The following is a 20,877-nucleotide window of genomic DNA, read 5'->3' on the forward strand; positions in this document are numbered from 1 at the left end:
CTAAAACATGATAAATACTTCAGTTACTGCTTCTTTTAATAACACACATGATGGTATCTCTTTAGTAACAAATATGACAACAATAACTCATTTTTAAAACAGGTATATTGTCAAGTATTTGCAAGTTATAAAGCAAACCCCGTGTAGTAGTTTTTGTTAACAGGGCAGATACTTCTTCTTCCTTTGCTGAAGCTGACACAGCTCACAGTGACTATTACGGATGTTAACACTGTGATGCTTTTAATTCTGTAGTGTGCGTGTATAAAATAACCTGGTTAGCTTTTGTAACTACAGACTGTCTTAAACATGCCCACCAAGAAGCATCTTGATAGAAGCATAACTATGTTGGGCAGTGTCACAGCGCGATTGTACGTTAGTTCAGTGTCTTAATTTGATGGAGCAAAATTACTCTTGCGGGCAAAACCAGCTGTAGAGTGATGCAGCTCTTTAATCTGGTTACAAGTAAAAATATTTCATAATGAGTGTACCTCAGCTAAACCAGATTTAATTATTTTAGTTGTATGATTAACTGTCAGTTTTGCTGATAGAGGTCCCAGTATATATGAAACTAAGGGACTTATTTCCTCATATTGATATCTATATATTGATATGAAAACCATTTATGCAACTGTAACAGTAGCAGAACAGTTAATACAAGCTGAGTAAGGAAAGTTCTGGGTTACCTTTGCTGCTACAGCAATTCCTTGCTGGTGTCACGTGTAAATGCTTAATACAACAAAACCCAAGGGCAGTTTGGATCGCTTTCACAGCGTGCCGGCTTTATCTATGTATTTCTTTTACTCCCAGACCATCTCTCCCCTCCGTTTTGTGGAAGCCTCTGCTGAAGGAGCCGGAGGTGCGAGGCCCCGAGTAACGCTGCCAGGGCCGGGCTGACACCGGCGCCTCCCGGGTGTCCGGGCGGTTAGCCCGCCCGGCTGGGAGCACAGCTGGGGGCTCTTGGCTGTGATTTGCCCCATTTTGCCCTCGGGACAGGTACGAGCCTATCGCGCCAGGGAGCCCGCCAACTGCTGAGGCAGCGCGCGCCTCCCCCGGCACCGCGCCGGGACGCGCGAGGCCGCGCGCGCGCTGCCTTAGGGGAGAGCGCCTCGCGCCTCCACAGCAGCCCCTGAGCGGGCGGCGGCGGCCCGGGCGGTAGCCGCCCCCCAACCCACCCCCTCCCCCCCCCGCCCCAGCTTTATTTTCCTTCTTGCGGAAAAAATACTAGGCTCTCCCCGGCCTTCCTCCTCGCCGAGGAGCTGCCATCCTCCCGGTAACTGCTGTCTTGGGCGGGCAGGGCGGGAGGACGCGACCTGGAGGGCTGCGGCCGGCTGAGGTGCCGCTCCTTCAGGCCCAGGTAAGGGGGGCCCTAAGCCCTCTGCCCGGCGAGACAGCTGAGGCGGTTCCTCTCCCGCCGGTCTCCGGGCGCAGCGGAGGGCTGGACGGGCGGGAGCCGCGGGTCGTTCGGGCTGGGTGGGCGTCCCGGGCTTCCCACGCCAAGGAAGCCGGGCGGCGGAATGGAGCGGGCCGGGCCGGCGAAGGGCGGTGGAGCAGTCCCGGAGTGATGACGCGCTTCCTGCCCCCCCCGGCGGGGGTCTGCGCCTGGAGTCCGCAGCGGCGGCAGCTGCGGGCGGCGGCGGAGCAGGCGGGAGCGGGCAGCAGGCGAGCGGGGGGGAAGGAGGAAACGAGCGAGCGAGCGGCGGGGCTTAGGCGCTTTGCAATGCCACAGTAACGCCTTTCCCGGTAGGAGCCCACGAGGACCCCCTTGTCCTGCCCTGCCGTTGCACGTTGCATGGAGTGTGCGGTCCGTGCTGAGCCGCCGAGAGGGGGAAGACTCCGCGCAGGGCTGAGCGGCGGGAGCGCGGAGCCGCTCCATGCCTGCGGCGACTCGGCTGCCACCGGGTTTCGCATATAGGCGCTGCGTTGCCCCCAGTCAGGCAGGCGGCAGCTGCCGGTCGCCGGTGCCGCGGCGGGAGGCGGGAGCTGCACTCCGTCCGGCACCGCCTCGCCGGCGCGGAGTGCTGCTCGCCCAACAAGTTGCCCGTTCCAGGGAGGACAGCACTATCCCGGCCCGATGCCGTGCGAGCAGCCGGGTTGCCGCGGCCCGGGAGGGGCTGCGCCGCCGGGCGGGTTGAGCCCTGGGAAGGGAAGAGCGGCTGCAGCTCACGTTCCCTTCTTGAGGAGCCGGGCCGGGGTGGGAGGGAAACCGCGGTTCCTTTGGGATTCCTCCCTGTGCCGTGTAGGGGTGGTATAAGAGGGCGGTGCAGGGGTGGACGGCTCCTCCTCGCAGCCTCGCTGGGAGACCTTCGCGTGGCCGGGCCGGGGGATGGGTTTGCCCAAGGGACGGAGCTGTTCGCCGTTGGGCGCTACTGGCGACCGCGATGCAGAAAAAATCCTTTTCGCAACACGTTGCGAAGCGACGACCTCCCAAGGACGGTTGTACTGCGTGTGTATACGCTTGTATCTATATCCACCTATCTGTGTATATGTCTGCCTCTTCCCAGGAGGCCTGTGGGACGGTGCGGGTTGGAAGCGGGTCGCAGGCCGGTCCCGTAGGACCACCCCGGAGGGGAGGGAAGGACGCATACGCCCCTGCGCAGCACAGGCGAGGATGGGTGGGCGAGTGAGCCGCTCCGTTCCGCGGCCTCCCCGTTCGCCGGGCCGTCCTGAGAGCGTGCCAGCGGCTGTGGGATACATGCCCCGGTGCAGCAGGGCTTCGTGCCAAAGCGCAAAACCTCTCTTGGTGCGAGGCGGTGGTGTGTGCTTGCAGAGGGCCTGCCTGTGCCGCGGTGCCCTGTCACCTTTCTTTCTTCCATGCCATCCTTCCTAGCAGATGGCTGTAGGGTGCACAGGGAACAGTCTTGCCTTTGGGTGACTAGAGGGTTCCGTCGCAGTGCCACTGCCTGAGCACTGTGTGGGAACACCTGTCTGGAAACTGGGGCCTCTGCTGTCTTTGTGCTCACCTTCTGTAGCGCTTTTGTTCTGCTTCGATTTATTTAGGCTCTACTGTTTGTGTGTTAAAACGCTGCTGCAGTGTCTAGCTAGAAAGATTGTGGGTTTGTCCATTGATTGAAAAAACTCTATCAGATTAAACAATTGCCCGCTTCCCTCCAAATCTTTTAAAAGTTTATTTTGCAGACCTGTATTTTAAAGCCAAGTTTGAGCTATATTGTTTCAAACCAGAAAGCCAGTTCTGAGTTTGAAAGTATGTTATTTAAAGGCTTCAGGAATTCTGCATCATTAAGAGAGCCCAATAGCTATGGGAAAATGTCCGTATGATTAAAAAGCAAACAAGCAACAAGTTTTTGAGATTACTCTTGCTTATGTAAAACATCACTTGCCTGTATGTGTATGGCAGTATGTTGCAAATATGAGTGCAAGCTGCCAGTGTTAGTTACAAATACCTTACAAATTGTACTATATGAAAAGCTTTCATATCTGCTTGAGAGAATGGTCAGCCATTCTTCCAATAGCACTGCTGTTGGCTAAATTAACTGTAAATTAAGTTGGCTGAACTACCTTTTCTGATTTAATTTTCAAAAGATGAAATTTTCAAGGTTGTGCCTTGAGATTGAAAGTTACCACACAGCAAGGGGAAAAAACCCAAAATCTCTTGCTTCTGGGAAGTGCATTTAATGTGATTTTCATAATGCCTCTTTTAACTCACTGGTCAAGGGTTAAGTAGAATTTTCATCTAATTATCTGTTGGTGGCAAAATTACCGAGCTAAAGTAAGATAAGAGTACTTCTTGTTTCTGGTTGCCAGTCTAAGTCTCTGGCTTAACTGTGACAAACTTGGGCAATGTTTAAGTTCTGAGTCTCAGTATAAAACTTGATAAAGCTTCGTATAGGATACCCATTCATTTTACCATGCAGATTGTAGCAGTTTACCCTGAATAATTGCCCTGTGTGTTCTTAGAGTAACATCTGTTGCATGATATCATGTAATGGAATGTAGTACAGCCTAATTTAAGTTGATTTGAAATGTTGCCATTGCACTGTAGTAGTGCCGGAGAGGGTGAGAGGTTTTTTGGTGTATGTGTGATGGATAGATTTGTTAGGAGTAGATGATGTTGAGAAGGATGAACTTGGATTTGAACTGCAAAGGATTAAGTAATTTTACTGTAAGCTTGGTTTGTGGTACAGTTTTACTTAGACTTCTTTCATCATTTGCCAGCTAATCTAATCACTGAATTCTACTTATATTAGGAAATGCATCTATAGTTACAAATATAAGTATTAAGTACAAAACACCACTACAGTAAATTCAAGTCTTTTCTTTTGGTGAGGGAGGAGTGGTCTGGAAAGAACTATCTGGCTGCGGCATAGCTTGAACTGTATAATCTGCATGATGACTTAAATTTTTTTTGCTGTGAAAACCTTCTCTTATTTGGTATTGTTTCTACGAAGATTTGAGTCCGCACGTCAAGGATGTTCTGAAGCATTAATATTTGGATTGTGTCACTTTATATGCTTACCTATATAATATATATCTATTAAATCTGTGCAAATGCAAGGTCTGGGAAGCTTCCAAAAAATGCCGGTACTTAATTAGTCACCACAGCTAGACAGTAGAACAGACATCCACCTCTATTCCTCCTTGTGGCATTGTAGTGTCAGGTAGCTGTTGGGATACCTGTATTGTATGTTCATGAAGTGTGAGCAATACCATTTGCTGAAGCATCATTCCAGTCCATAATTTTAGCATTAAAGTACTGAAAATACCATTTGAGGTGATTCTCAGCTCCTGTTCCTATCTGAACCTCAGAGATTTCAATGAACTGCCCAATGTGTAGGCTTCCTGATTTATTTTTTTTTAAATATGCAGAGTTTTTTGCTAAGAAGTTCCTATCCAGATGCTGCCTTTGCACCAGGCCATAATTAGGAAAGAAGTGTGAATTTGTTTACAGACCACTGTATCCAGCTTTCAAAAATCCTTTTTTTTTTCCTTGCTCTTGAATCTTTAAAATGTTTGGCAAGTCTGCTTATGCATGTTTCTGCAGACAATAGAATGCTGATGCAAATTGAGAACAGCAAACAAAATGGTTGGGTGTTGTTGCAGATGGGGGGAGGCTGTCTTAATAGGCAGTATTTTGTGTATTAGGTTTCATTTGTTTACTTTGCGGTTTTAGTGTGTCCATTGGGACAAATGTTACTGGTATATAGCTGGAAACTGTAGTTTCAGGTAGTCCTGTCTGTTGATAGCTGAAGAGGAATGCAGGTTTTCGCTTCTGGGGTTCTGCTTTGGACCACACATGGTTATAAGAGTATAAATTAAATTGAACTGAAGAACTTTTGGGCACAGGGGGAATGCAAATGACAAAGCAGAGGGTTTTTTCAGAGTAGCCTGGCTTCCAAGTTCCAGAGGCTACGTTAAGCAGATTAATCTAGGCTTTTGCAACTCTGTGGATGAGATTATTATGATTACGGACATTGTGTTGTGTCTTAAGCTCTTTCATGCCTTTTTATTTTTGTCGTTAAACAATCCATTCCTTTTCAAAAAGAATCTCTGATTGCCTTGAAGGTAGCTGAAGCTACTTGGATGCGTAAGTGCTAGACTGATCCACAGGATGCTGAAATCCTGGGTCTGATCAATGTTTAGAGAATTGTGGCCTTCTATCTCTGGGTGCAGTGAAGACATGCCTTTTGCTTGAGGCTGATGTGCTCAGAGATGAGAAGGTGGTGAGGAGCCTGTGGTTAGTTTTGGTGCCACACTTGTAACTATGAACACTGAATTTTCTAGGTTTTGGTCCTTGCTGGTGCTGCTGAAAACCCATTTCACAGTAGTGTCAGAGAACCATTTCCCTGGGTGTGTTGTGTGCACACATGCTTATCTTGGAAATAGTTTGAACTATCCTGCGTACTTGAAGCAATTGTGATAACATTTTGATATTTTCCACTTCCAGTTGCAAGCTGGGATTCTATCCCCAGATATTCATCCCCTCAATTCTTGAAGCTCCAGTGCCTTTTACCCAAGCATCTTCATAAAGCTAGAAAACAAACTGACTGACTTCACAAGGTGAGGGTGACCACATGACAATAAATCTTGTCTTAAAATATCTTTACAGTACTACAGTGCTGACTTCTTACTTGTAGTCCCTTAACTTGGCAGCAACTAGTTGAATTTCTGCCAAGATGGGTCAGGCTGGCACTTGAAACTGCCTTCCTTGCATTCTCAGTAGGTAGCTCATCTTTCTGTGTTTGGGCAGCAGGAAGAAGTGTGAACTGAAGTGAATTGTAAATGAACCTGGTGTCTTTCTATCTGGCAACTTCTGTAAGGTTGAGATTTCTTATTTCCATGAAAAAGTGGCATGTAACCCAGGAATAAGCAGGAGGCTCTCACTCTTCTAAATCACAGCAAATAACAATTGAGATGATAAAGAATCAGTGGTAGTACGTGGGCTGTTTGGTTTTTCAAGTTGAATGACAATTTACATTTGTCAGCTGTGGTAGAGATTTGTTACTATAGTATATCAAAGTGGTTAGTGTTTTGCTGAAGTGTTTGGTGTAGTGATGTGAGAACCTCTTAAAAAATAGGATTGTCTTCAGCTTAGAAAGGCCTTCGGACTTGTGTAATGCTTTTCTTTTGTTTATTTTTATATAATGATCTCTGTTGCCTTTCTTGGAAGTTGGTATCTGTAATATGTTAAATAACCCTTTGTTTCAGGTACCTCAAGATGAGTTTATACTGTGGTTTGTTTACAGTGGTGGTATGTACTAGTGGGAAAGGTGTGATTTTTCTGGAATGTGAGATTTAAAGTTCAGGTATAGATGACATAAATATGTGAGCGTAAAACAGAAACTTACTGGTAGTAAAAAGCAGGCTCAAATTTGTACAGGTGGAAACATTAGCCTTAAAGGCATTTAAGGCAAGTACCTTTTATCTTGTTTCAATTGGAATGTGCCAAATGCTGTGTGGCAGGAAACAGCAAGGTGGCACTTGGCAGAGGGAATGGAAGCAGCAAAGGCAGGTTATGAATGCCTGCCAGAAACGATAATCCCTGTTGAAGTAAAGACCTATAGTAATCTAATGGGAGGGATTGTGACAGGAATGTGGTGGTTGTATAGGACTGAAGCACATAATGCTTAGACACAATAAAAATGTTTAAATACCAGGACAGAGTCAAAATTTATCAATGGATCTACAAATACATATATGAATAAATGAGATCAGGAAGCTGAACTTGAATGCTAGAGTTCCCTGTAGCCTGCAAGTTTTGTAATTCTTCCTTGTAATTTTCCCATTTTTGACTAAAAGATTTTCTTAGATTAATTTTTGTTGCAGTATAAGGAAACAACTCTTCTTGGCAAGGAGGTATCTGAACTATATGGGGAAAGGATCAAGTGGGAGCTACTACTGCACTGCAGGAATGCAGGGTCAAGCAGAAGGAACCAGTGGCATGCCTCCTGGGGTCAGGGTATCACTAAAGGCACTGTTACAGGGAGGAAGATATAAATGTCCAATTTCAGTTTAAAAAAGCAAAGGCTGTGGGAAATGAGATCACTTGGTTGTGATGTTTAAAGTACTCTTTGGAAATGTTACGTGCAACAGCTGAGGACGTATAGCACTCAAGTGGGAACCCAAGATCTTGTAGTATGTACCAACCCTGAAAAATATTTGTTTGTTCTTTAATTAAAAAAAAAAAATCAGTGACTGCATTTGCAGTTGTGAGTAAGGTCCAGATCAGCCTGATTGTAGCTGGATTGCCTGTTCAGCTGTACTGTGAGACTAACCAGACTTAAAAGCCGCTGAGGAGAAGAGAAGCATAGCTGAATATACAGAAGACTGAAGCCTGTGAAGAAAGGGTAGTTGATTAAACTTTGCCTGGTGAGATTGGGCAGACCAGACTATGGATTAAGTACAGAACAAACCCAGACATGGAGAGAAGGGGGGTTGCGTGGATCTAATGGGCCTTGTCCGAGGCCTTTGTATGTAGAGGATGTAGATATGCAAGTGGTCAGTTCAAATGGGTTCCCAGGTGCTGTATTGGGTGAGTGACATTTTGTCCTCTCTCTGTCCTTAGAGAGCCAAGAAAGCAAGGCCAGGCTAAACAAAATGAACTTTTCCCAGGAGCAGGAAGATAGTCTGTTAGTGGATGCAGATGCTACCTGCATCCATAGCTGTGGGTAGTTGGAGGACCTAAGACACTTCAGTCTTTCTCCTCTCCTTTTGTACACTGCCTGTTGTTTTGTTCAGAATGGCCACCTCATTCCAGAACATGCAGCTACTTACCTCTTGGGAGGAGGGAGATGTTTAGCCACTGCTGTGTGACTGTTCCTGAAAGAAAATGCTCCAGTCTTGAAAATCCTATTGTAGCGGTCATAGTAAATGATCCAATGTCAAAACAAAGGCCTTCTAGTACCATGGAAAATAAGTGTTTGAAGCTTGTTGATCTTGAGGAAAAAAACCAATTATGTTCAGTAGGCGACCATCTAGTGGCACAGTACTATTAGAGAGCCCGACTCTCCAAATATCTTGGTAATATTTTCGAGGGGGAAGGAGGAAGTGTCACTTTTGCTATCCTAAGAACTTTTTTGCTGATGCCTGGTTTGCAGCACAGGCCCATCCATCCCAGTGGTTGATGGTTGCCTGGGCTCTAATGCAAATATTTCATGAGTGACATTCCTCCATGAGAAGATTTAGGGAGTGCTATTTGTTCTCAGGTGACTTCTCCTTGAACAGTGCTCTTAAAATTCTAGTTCTTTACTTATTGCATTCTTCTTGAAAGCAAAGGCTTTCAGCAGCCTTTTTGTATTAATTGCTGTGATGACCAAAGTGCTAGCCAAATTTTAATCCATTCTGCCTAACAAAAAGCAAGATGTATGAAATAAGAAACCATGGGATTTAAGTTTCACAATTCTCTTGATCTCCTGTAAGGAATTCCCCAAGACAAAACATTAAAATATTGGGAGGGCCTGGGCAGAAAAGATAGTCTTAAAGATTTCATGTCAGAACCGAGTCTGACTTTGTAAGACCACTCCAAAGGAATGGCAGGGCTTTAGTGGCAAAGAGATGAGGCGAAAATAATACCCTGATTGTAGTACAAATGTGTGGTTAGGGTGAACGACTTATGCAGCAGTTGTTGGAGATTATTTAACACAGGTAAACAAAGACCGCAACCAGTTAGAAGGCTGGATGTGCCCTGAGGAACCAAACAGACCACTACTGAAAAAAATGTAAGGCCAGGCTATGAAAGTGACTGTGAATATATGTGCAGGAAAAATGTCTTCCTACCTAATGCTATTATCATTCCTTTTCAAAGATAAATTTATGTTTGAAGCATTAAAAATGCCATCTGTGTATGAGTGCAAAAAACCCTGTTACTTTAGTCTGAAAACTAAAACCCAAAACACTAAATTCCATGTGGATCTTATTAAAGCAATCAGCAATGGCATAGTTTCTTTGGAATAGTATTACCAGCCTACTAGGTCATTTAAGGCAGTAGTTTCCAAAGATTTTTGATCTTACACCCTTCCAGTAAAAGATTTGTGAGCATACGCCCCCAAAATATGTATATTTATGTATAAATTGTACACCTATACTATTGTACTAGTATTATGTATGTTAACATATACAAAAAATAGAAATCAAGAAAGCATGAGAAACACTATTTTTAAAATTTATTTTATTTCTTAACAAAAATCTTTTAGTGAGGGCTATGTGATTGAATATGCCTCGCTATTTTAAAAAAAATCTTGGTTTAACACTTTGATAAAGCTATTTGAAGGTCTGGTTCTAAGTTCAGTTTATTTCAGTACTTGGTTTTAATGGCTGTCATAGCTGAAAAAGACACCTCACAAAGATACATAGATCCAAATGGAAGAAGTGCATTGTTGGTTGTGCTTACTAAATCACGATACTCATTTTCCACTCCCATACACTAATTATGTAAAGGTTTTCCTTGGAATTCATCTACTAAATTTCCATCTTCACTGATGTCAATCAGTTGTTCTTGCAAACTAATGGGAAGGTGTTGCATTCTTCTATTTTTAACGTGCATTCAAAAGCCCCTGAAATTTTTCTTTTGAAAGATTTTCAAACAAGTTAGGAAATTCTGTTTCCAAGTTTTTAAGTGTACAGATTTGAGAGGTTTTTAAGGTGCCACATCATTTTCAGCAACAAAATCATCTAACAATGGAAACATTTCCAAACATCCATTTTCAAAACAATCACTGTAGAGTGAGTTTCTTTTGAAAAGCGGTTACTCTCTTGCTCACTGTTAAAATGTCAACTTCACTTTGAAGGGACACTTTAAGTGTGTATTTTTTTTTTTTTTTTAATATCTGCTAGGTAGCATACTACTGACAGCCATGTGTCCTCACAGAAAAGGTCAGCAAATTTTGAAAAGTTGTCTTTCTGGGTAAAAATTGCATAATGCATGTTTAAGTTTGATGATTCTTTTAAGCTCTTTGCCACAAGGTAACGTGCAAACCTCAGTTGTGGGAATATGACTTTCGTGGTCACTCCCCATCTCATTACAAGGTATTGTAAAGATTCTACTATTTAAAGATCTTGTTTTTAGAAAATTAACTTTATCAGTGACATCCTGTAGCAATTTGTGCACTTCTGGCCCCAACTTTGCTGCTGTACTTGCCTATGAGTGGTGCAGTGAAAGAATTCCATATGTGGTTCTATCTGTAACCTTTACACTGGAACTTTCTTTCTTCTCCCACCCGCCCCCCCCCCCGCCTAAGGCAGCCACTGCATCAGTGATTACACTTGCAGAGTTTTTCCATAAAATGTTGTTTCTATTAAAGAAATAATTTACTGTTGAGAATATGTTGAGTTTCCTCCAATACATCTTTCCTGTAGTGACTCACAAAAAAGTAGTTCCCAGTGTATTTCATCATTGAAACAATCTAGCTTGTACCGTAAGCTGAGACATGTTAGAAACATCTGTACTTTCAGCCAACAGTATAGCAAACCTCCTACACTGCATAATTTGTACTAGAGTACTTGTTTCTTCAAATATTTGTGTCTTTTCATGTGTCTTCCAGCAGTATTTGCTGACAAAGGAATGCCGTATTGTTTGCTGTGTATTATTTCAGCCGTTTCTTACTGCAGCAGGAAGACCAGGTGTGTCCCCAATGGTATATGGCTCTGCCTCTTTTGCTATTAAAGAAAATTTAAAAGAGGCTTTTGAAGATTTATCATTAAGTTCAGTGATTCTGGGGGCGGAAGGTTTGGCTTGTGGTTTGTGGGGTTTTTTGTTGTGTATTTTTTTTTTTCTTTTTAGTAAAGTACTTTGAGTTATTGCATGGCTTGAAACCAGTGCTGAAGAAACTGTAGAGATTTGTCCTTATGTTCTGTGTGCTTAGCTTTTAAATGTCTTGCTAACAGTGATGGCTTCATACTATCATTAGCTGATATCTCAAGGCACAATGTACACTTAGGGTGAGGTTCATCATTAATGACAGCATATGTAAATCCACGTTTCAAATAGTCATCTTCATAATTTCAGATTTTTGTCAGATCTCATTAGATTGTTGATTTTACCTCATAATGTATCTGACAAGGAGCTTGTACTGGGAGGAGGGGATCAGCTGATGCACATAGATTTTGAAGCAAAAGCAAAATCTGTCATGGCATCTGTGTATCTGACATAACACTTCAGAGTCTTCAGGGTCAGAGGTGATTTGAGCAAGACTATAACTGTAGAGGGCCCTAAACCATTTGTGCATTTCCCTGATTAGAATTCCTTGCCTCACATTCTTGTACTTTAAAATATGGTATTTAGTAACGTGACCCACGTGTGTTGTGACAGCATGCAAATTTTTATGAGTATGCCTTTTCAAATTGTGGCCATATGTTGTGCCAGTTAAACTTTTAGAAATAAGCATTCCTAAATGATTGAAGTTTGTTTCATATTGTGGTTTTTTCTGTCTGGGACTTCTAAGAAGGGACAGCAATTTTTACTTGGTTTGTTTAGCAGCCAACATGATGTAGTTTTCATCCTGCCTGAGGCTACAGCATTTTCGCTTAAAGATAAATTTCAAGTACCTTTTGAACATCTGCTATCAGGCACCAGTACTGTCTTGGTACCCACCCAATAAGTGTATCTCTTCATGTACAGCTCAGCTTTCTGTAGTTGTCATGTGACTTGTACGGAATGACGTACAACTTTAGCCCATGAAGAAGATGCAAAACAAGGTGCGATTGCAGATAAGTCCTTTGGGTAAAAAGGGAAGATAAAGCAGGGAGCTGCTTTTTGAAAGTTGTTCACAAGGCAGTTTTTAAAACCAATGGGTGAAATGTAGGATGGAGACAGAAAATAAAGGAATAAAAAGAAAAATGAGAAAAGCATCTTTTTTTAAAAACTGTAGTTACAGCTTTGTAAATACCAAAGATTTGCACTAGTGTGGTATTGACTAATTGGGTTTTTTTCTGGACTATGTACCCATTTCAAATTTCTTGCTTAAGGTGTACCTTTCATTATTTAAACCAAAATGGCATTACTAGCTATGAAATAGTCTTTGTACTACCGTGATCAGATAGAGAAAGCAGCCATCTCTTCATAGAAACAGGCTTTCTAGAACAGTTGTGAGTATTTGGTACTAACACTTCTATCTGATGTGTTTAATAGAATTTTTTTTTTTCTTCTCAAGTTAAGTTGTTCTGTAAGAAGGGTCTCCAATTTAGCTTTCTTTTATTTGGGACATTTTTCTTTACATTTATTCTATAGGACCTAACTGTCCCATGACACATGACAAGTGAATCAGAATGCTGGAGACTTGTGCAAGTGAAATTTATCATCCTTTTGGACATCTACTGTTTAATAGAAGTCAGTTGTTTTCCTTCTTCCTGGTCAATCTATAGATGTTTGAAATATTTGCGGTTATTGGGAATTCGGCATTTGAGATTTATGCAATTCATACTTAAGATATCTCCACGTAGCTTAGAATTAGAAAAGCTTTCTTCTAAGAAAATTCAAGGGATATTCAAATAAGCAATAGGAAAATGCTTCTTTATAAGTAGTAAGTTAATGAAAACCTAGTATTTGTATATAATCAGTCTTTCCTAAAGAATATGACTGTCTTGTTAATTGCTAGTGGAATGCAGTCTTTTGACAGCGTTGGTTGACAGTCTTATATTTTGGTCAGTATATCGGTGGCCATTAGCTTGTGAAACAACTGCATGTATGACAAAAGAGCTGCAGCAAGTAGAACAGAGACTAGCCTTTGCTTCTCTAACATTTTTTCTTGTTAAGAGTTATGGAATGCTTGCACAAAACCACCCTGTTCTCCAGAATGCAGCTGATGCAAAATGGGGCCAAAATGAAGTATTTGCTGAAAAAAAAAAAATTCAAAATTATAAGGCTTGGTGAAGAATGTAAACAGGTGGATCTGGGTTATTGTTAGGCATACCCTGGTTCAGTAATTGATGTGTTGGGAACAATGAAATGAAACACAAGTGGTATGCAGTATCTTGGTGCAAGTCCGATAGTCCAGAAATTCAAGGGGTTGTAACAAGGAAACTGTGTTCAGTAAAAAAAGCTTTAAGGTCACGTGAAAGACAGAAGCCCTGACTAAAGTTAACTAAAGAGTGGATTTAGAGCAGAACTTCGAAGACTGAAAATGTGTATTTCCATCATCCCTTTGTTTCCATTGAAGGGTTGTTTGCTTATTCAAGAAACAAAGTAGGGATCAAAGACACCATCAACAAGCATTGACCTCAGACTTACCTCTGATGTCAGGGAACATGGATGGCTCCAGGTTGCAGCTTATGTGGCTACATATGTAGAGGTTACAGTGCTTGTTGCTACATATTTGGATATACCTCCTTTGAAAGACTTTTTGGCACACAGAAGGGAAAAGCTTCCCATCACTTTTGCGGTGGAATACATGAATCAGTATGGTCCTCTGAAGCTACCTATACCCTTAGGAGGGTTTTGAGAATAATAGCTGCTTTGTCAAAGAAGACTTCCCTATTGTGCAAAGCTTTAAATTATCTGTCCAATAGACAGTGGACAGTGGCTGCTGTCTCCGCTCAAGGGGAATACAGACCAAGTGTGTTTAAGGTTCTCTAAACTAGTTGTTATATTGCAAAAGAATGATACAGTGCTGTATCTTCCTAGTAGAATGAAAAAACAAATAATGCACTTGAAACAAGTATTTATTTTAGAAGACACTGATTTTTGAGCTGGAATAAATAAGCTGATGTGTTAAACTGTTCTGAGATTCTCTGGAAAACTCTGCAGGGTGCTGTAACTTACGAGTGTAATAAACCTTAATTTAGTTTTGTTTATACTGGTAGCTGGTGGTTTCTAAATGTCTGTGCTTGGCTTGTTTGGGGGGCAGGTCTTGCAATAGTTGTCTCCTGCACCTCAACAAAGCAGCAGTGTTTCTTGGTATTTGCAATAAAATAATATATAGGCAAAAGGCAATGCTTACCAAGTAGTGGAGAAAAGGAACTTCCTGGTAACTCAGCTTTGAAATCCTTGAATCAGGAAAAAAATGTTGTTTTTCTACATGTACTCTTTTTTTCCCATGCACACTCCGTTGTTCTGCTTTAGTGTCTGCTGTTTAATGATTCCAAATACATAGAAACTTATGTTTAGTTCTCCATAAAATGAAGTGTAGACAGTAAGAGGTTTGCACACATCTAGATCTATATGAACTGTGTGTTAATGTTGATACTTTCTCACAATAAACTGGGTGGTTGCATCTTCTGAGCTGCAGTTGCAAGTTCTTGTCCCACTGAGGTACCTATGGAATTGCTTTGACTGCACTTACTGTTTTTAAGGTGTTTTTAACAATCATATAAGTTGGAAATGCAAAATAGAGATAGTTATTGTTTAGGTCTCCATTGTGACCACAGCATCCTGAAAACTAAGGAAAATATATTTGAATTCCTAGGGCCCTAGGTTACATCTAGGCTCTGGGGGTTTAGGCTTACAACTTTAGAAAAGTGCTTCTTCAGGCAATGTAGAAAACTACATACAATATAAAACATAAAACACAGTGTTGTAATTGTAAAAGAGAGGGATTATGGTAGTGTTCAAGTAAAGAAAGGTTTTCATTATTTTTTGAAGAGGTTTATAGAGACGAATTACACTTCATAAATTACACCAAAAGCATTTTATAAATAGTAATTTGGGCTACCTTCATAAAGTGTCAAAAGAATAATCTTGCTGTATGACAGTTACTACACTTGAAGATAACGTAAGTTATTATTGAGATGGTGAAGTTGTGCTTTCTGTTGCAGGTACTTGGTATCTTCTAATCTACTGAACACAAACTTTCAGTTATACGCAGAGGCGCGAGTCAAAGTCTTTGAAGCACTATGGAAATCGTGTACATGAGAGTAATCGCACTGAGGGAATGTGTCTGTAAACCAAGCATGTATATAATGTATTGAATCTGTCTAAATGGGCACCAGTACAGCCTGTGGCCTTGCAGTTGACTACTTAAGATATTTTAACCCACACATCAAAATAAATTCACCTAATTAGTGTTGACGATCAGACAGAACTATGTATTCGTTTAGTTTGAAGAACAGAAATAATCTAACTTTGGGATGATTAGTTTGACTTCTTAAGGATAAATAGAAAGACTCAGGAGTACATGGTATTGACTTTGAATGCTTTAACATCGTTATTGTAAGTCAGAGACAAGGACCAGTCTTTATGCTTAAGCTGCCAAAGTGTCTAGACATGAATGGAAATCTGGAATTATTTTTGAAGCATTCTCTTACATAGAATGATGATGTATCTTACCCTGTATCAATGAATTACTGGCATCCATTTTTGGTTTCTACATTCCCTCTCAGAGAAAAGTGGGTTTGATAGTTTATGGCCAAGTTCTCCCGTCATCTGATACTTCATTCTCTTCACACAGCATGTAGCCAATCTGTGGACTCTGGCACTTCTGGGGATCAGAGCTGGATAGCTACATGGGCAGGGTTGATGTGGTTGTGCATGCTACAATAGGAGTCCTCAACTTCAGCCGCAGCACAATTTTTAAGTTGAGAGCCTAGGGGGAACGGTTTTTTCCTTGCATTGCATATATAGGGTTGGCTGAGTGATCCGGATTTTGCCCTTCTGAGAAGCATTACAGACATGTAATTGCTCTGTCAAAGGTGAAGGCAGAGATCTTGATGGGCATGAGGAAAGTAACTATGTGTGTCATAGCAAATTGAGTTCCTGAGCCCAAATGTCAAGTTTGGATTTGAAAATTTAATTTGAAATACTGACTTTGCAGGCATATTTTGACCTACAGCTTGAGTTTAAACTTGCATCCCTCTATCCCTCCTTTCACATCCCATTCTCCAGTAATCTTTCATATACTCACCAAGTGTGATGGAAGTGACAAATCTAAATTGCTGTGTTCAGATGATACTTGAGAAACTCCGAGAGTAGATTTTTGTATATCAGTGTTAATAGTGTTAAAAGTATTTTCTTAATTTACAAAAGTATGCACTTTTTCAGGAAACCTAATATATTCAAATTGTTGCATTATTTAAAAATAAAATAATAATAAAAAATGGATAGCTTCCAGAGATGGCCCATTGGAGGTCTGTCTGATTGTTAGATGCTACTTTAAGTTTAGTCAACAAATGGCATGCTAACCTTATTGTTGTAGGGGCTTTGTCTCGCGTACAGCTGATAGTCAGAATTCAGTGGTGTTTATGGTATCACTGAATAGGAATTATGCAAAATTATGATTAAAATGTAGCAACTTTTTTTTTCTAAAATCGTTAGTTAGCAGGATAAAAATAAACAAACAGTACAGGTGAACAAAGCCATTCTATTTAACACTGTTTGTGTTTTAGGATAAGAACGTGTGAAGCATATCCTTCTATTATAGGCTTGGATATCCAAAGTACTGGCATAATAATCTGAAAACTGCTTCTGAAAACACTTATTTCAGTATTTTTTTTTTGACAATGTCATACAGTGACAAATTCAGTTATTTTTGATAATGAAAGTACACCTTTTGTCCTTGATGAGTGAATTGCCATCTCTTACAGTGAATATTAAAAATCAAACCTAATGTTTTTGAGCTACGTTACGTACCTAATGATATTTTGTCTTGAGATAGTTAGCAATTCAGAAAAGCTTAAAAGTGTTTGATCCGTTTTGCCTGTGGATATATTTCTCTTTTTGTACTCAAAGTGATGTAACTAACTCCAGCTTGCAGTGACATGTAACTTGTAGTTTATTCCAACTTCCTGAGCATTATTGCCACTTTGGCTGAAGAACTTGTAAGGATGTTTTTTGCATCTGGCTTGCTTTCTACTTGTGCCTTGTTTAGGATTTTATATGTTGCAAGTTTAGTTAAAATTGTTAAAAGTGTGTGCTTTTAAGTTTCTTGCTTGTTTCTAATGGCAAAATAGAGGAAATGGTAACATCTTGCTAACCTTGACTTGCGCCTGAAATGTAAGCAGCCCATTTTTGGTGCGGTGTAAATATTATGTATACTTAAGGTAAAAGCGTATCCATTCTCAGTTACTCTCTGTTACTATTTATCCCAAAACTCCAACATAAGCTTCTTGGGTTTTGGTTGTTATATTTTGGTTTGGAAATACACACACTCCCACATTTTGGGGCATTTTTATCCCACAAACTGCTGCTGTGGTAAATACTACTGAAATACTTGGTAGCTGCATATTGGAGTGCAGCCTGTGACAATAAAGGGGTCGTTCCTTGGAAGATGAGTGTCTGCCTCCATAGCAAGTACTCGTTGTTCTGTCCATTGTTAGAATTAGTATCCTGTGTTTCTATTTTAGAAAGAGACAATCCCATTTTATTAAAACTAAGACTTTGGAAAAATGTGTCTCTCTAACTAAGTTTGGGTTTCAATACTTGAGATGAATGCCAAAAAAATAAATTCCTGTGTCCAGTTACTGACAATAGACCATTTGGCCTCTGTAAAATGCCGTTCGTTCTTTGAAGGGTTGACAGATCAAAGCACAGAACTTGCTCTTATTTGGTTCTTCTTTAGCCACTCTTAACAGGAAACATCTATTCGAGTTGCCTGCTGCTAACAGTAAAGACTATCCTTGTTTTCATGTCTTGGATGTGATTGGCAACAAATATCTCATTCCAAATCTTTTTAAGAAATGCTTGTTACTAAATTGTTCCAGCATCACAGAGGTGCACCATCCATACTGAACAATTGTCATTAATACCATTTTCTTCTCAGTTAGCTATGATCTGTGTAAAGATAGGGATCTTATTCATGGATAAGTGTACTGCATGGTGTATTGAATCTTGCAGAAAAGCTGCTGTCAAATCATCACATTCAAGGGTGGGATTTAGACATGCAGTAGTTGGTTATGAACTAGTGAGGAATCTAACCTTGCTGTGGAGATAACACATTGTGTGTGATAGTGCACACAAGAAGTACAGTGAAGCTGGAGATGTTTGTTATGTAAATGGCTGTGACTTGTCTTTTTCTCAAATACAGTTTTTGAAAGACTTTGAGCATGTTAAATCCACACAAGGGGATATTGATTCAACCGCTGTAAATGTTCATGGTCCCTTAATCTGGATTCTACTTTTTGAGATGTGTCTTAAAGTGGATCTCATCAACGCTTAGTATAATTTAATGCATGTTTTTCTCTGGGAGCCCTTTTGTTTCATTTCAAGGAAAGTTATATTGGTTTGCTGTTGGTACTGGTTTGTGATAGATTTTTATCAGAAGGCGTGAAACTTTTTGTGCCAACTTTGAAGAACAGAATTCTGATCAGTGTTCTGTATTAAGCACTCTGGTAAATGTGGTTCCAAAACCTATTTCCTGTTTCAGGTGATCAAAGACAATGCAGAACTCTCTGATTATTGTGGTTGTGAAGAGTTCGTGACCCTTCTGACAGTGTAACAAAGTGATTTACGATCTCTTGTATGCAGAAACATCTATAAACCAGCTTCCTGATGTGATTAGTTACACTGATGATCACCATTCAGTTTTTCCAGAAATTAGCATAAATGGACTGTAGTACAATAACTAGTGTATTGACAGAGGACTTAGTTTACTTCCAGTATGCCTGGCAAATTGATTCCCCTCCTCAGCCTTCAAAATTAAAAGCATTCGTATGTTCATAATTTTAAATTTAAATTAGTGTGACAGTGTTAGGACAGATTCTGCCTGATAGTAGGACAGAAGTTTTGATCAACTGCATGCTTTGATATTTTTGTTGTGAGGAAACAAATAACGATGTATTTCATCTTACACCTTTCTTTTTGGCTTTAGGTAGAAGCTGGAGATTCCCTTTGAAAGAAGTTGTTTCCAAAGATCGAAGTCTGCTTTATGAAGCAAACTTGCAGCCAAAGCAGATTTTCCAATAAGCCCAACCAATGCAAAATCTATTCTTTCTTACAGCTGAAAAGCTGTAGGAAAGCTAGTATTAGTTTTCCTTATTTACTCCTCATTTCAGTGCCAGGTGCTTCCAAGTTCACTGCATTTGGCATTAAAATAAAAGTTATACACAGAATACTAAATGTTGACTTTGACTTGTTCATGTTGTAGAAATGGTCAAAGTGTGTCTTGCTGGCTTTCCGATTACTTCCTTAGAATGTTGTGTTTGAAACACTAGTACCTTTCATTTCTTCTTCCCTCCCCTGCAGAAAAAGTTGCTTTGAAAACTGTGTGTTAAATTGGAAATGACCTTACTTGCCTTCAGTTTTAAATAGCAGCAAGAAGGAAGGGGATTCCCCTGCTGCCAACACCCATTCATGGCTTTTTATTTTGGTTCAAACTATGCCTTACAGTGCACTTTGACTTTCAGCTCTCAACATGTTGCAGCAAATTTGGTTGTATTCAAGAACTGTGTACATGAGGCCATGAGCAGGTAAAGATGCTGTGATACAAGTGCTTTCTTTCTTTTTGTGTCTGGGAGCTATAGGAATTAGAGATGCCACAATATTTATTGAAATGATACCCTTTTGATATTCACGCCATGTGCTATTTTGTGTGCTACATGCATTGATCTGAGCTATGTTAAATCATGAGTTAATGGTGAAACACTACTGTGCCTGAAATTTGAAGGAAATACATCTTGTGTATATGATAGCTTGAAAGGACAATGCTTTTTCTTTGTTCGTATGACTTTCTCTTAAGGGACTATGGTTCTTGTACTGTAGCTGTTATGGGAGATAAGCACTTGAAATAAATGGTAAAATAACTTAGTAATGTTTTGGTGTGTTCTTTCTTTAAGACAACATATTTAAACCTCTTTTTAAAAAAATGTTATATGTAGCATTAATAAAAATATGCCCTTATTAAATAAGGTAATTAAGTATTAATAGTGCTAACTGTTCTCAACCACTTAATAACATACATTGTGTGACTGACTAGCTGATAATTTGTCTAGAATACATCTTTGGCCAAATGTAGGTTGTACTGGCATTCAGTTTACACCTTGCCTTTGCGTCATACTGTTCATGTCTCAAACTTTGCAATGCAGTAAGTGTTGGTGTGTTGGGAAGGAACAATTGATTACTTAATGTGATGATGTGGTTGATACTTGACCTTGAAAGTAATGCCACTGGGGCAATGTGATTCCTAATTCAGTGATTTCTAGTAGACTGAATGAAAAACACCCGACTCTGATAACACAGCGTAAAATGCTCTGTATCTGTTAGGTGCATGATAGAGCAGAATTAGTGGCATACCGTGATTTTGTATATCACTATGATTTAGTTTTGAAGGGAAAATGAAGTTAAGCTTGGCTTCTGACTTAATAGAAGGGCTAGTTAAATTATTTGACATTAGTATTAGTTTTATGTAATTTCCTAAATCAATATGGCAAAACTGTGGGAGAAAGTAGAATTAGTATGACAAACACGAGCTGCAGATAGGCTCAAGTCAATCCTCTTCCATCCTCTTGCTCCTGTCAGACAAAGTAAAAATCAGACTTTTCTGGTTCAGCCTCTCCATGATT

At 40.6% G+C, this 20,877-nt stretch overlaps 1 protein-coding gene across 6 annotated transcripts in view; it reads left to right on the plus strand.

Annotated features, from left to right (window-relative positions):
• The first annotated feature begins 1,292 nt into the window (after positions 1–1,292).
• Positions 1,293–20,877, plus strand: part of TLN2 (talin 2) — a 192,677-nt gene continuing 173,092 nt past the window's right edge. For 4 of the 6 annotated variants that reach the window (XM_054213456.1, XM_054213460.1, XM_054213459.1 and 1 more), the window contains exon 1: positions 1,582–1,740. The gene's annotated coding sequence lies outside the window, so the exon portion shown is untranslated. Of the gene's footprint in view, positions 1,355–1,581; positions 1,741–1,762; positions 2,444–20,877 lie in introns of those variants that run through there. The other 2 variants (XM_054213457.1, XM_054213458.1) reach the window with 2 other exon arrangements.

This window comes from Rissa tridactyla, chromosome 9, assembly GCF_028500815.1.
Source record: "Rissa tridactyla isolate bRisTri1 chromosome 9, bRisTri1.patW.cur.20221130, whole genome shotgun sequence".
Lineage (NCBI taxonomy): Eukaryota > Metazoa > Chordata > Aves > Charadriiformes > Laridae > Rissa > Rissa tridactyla.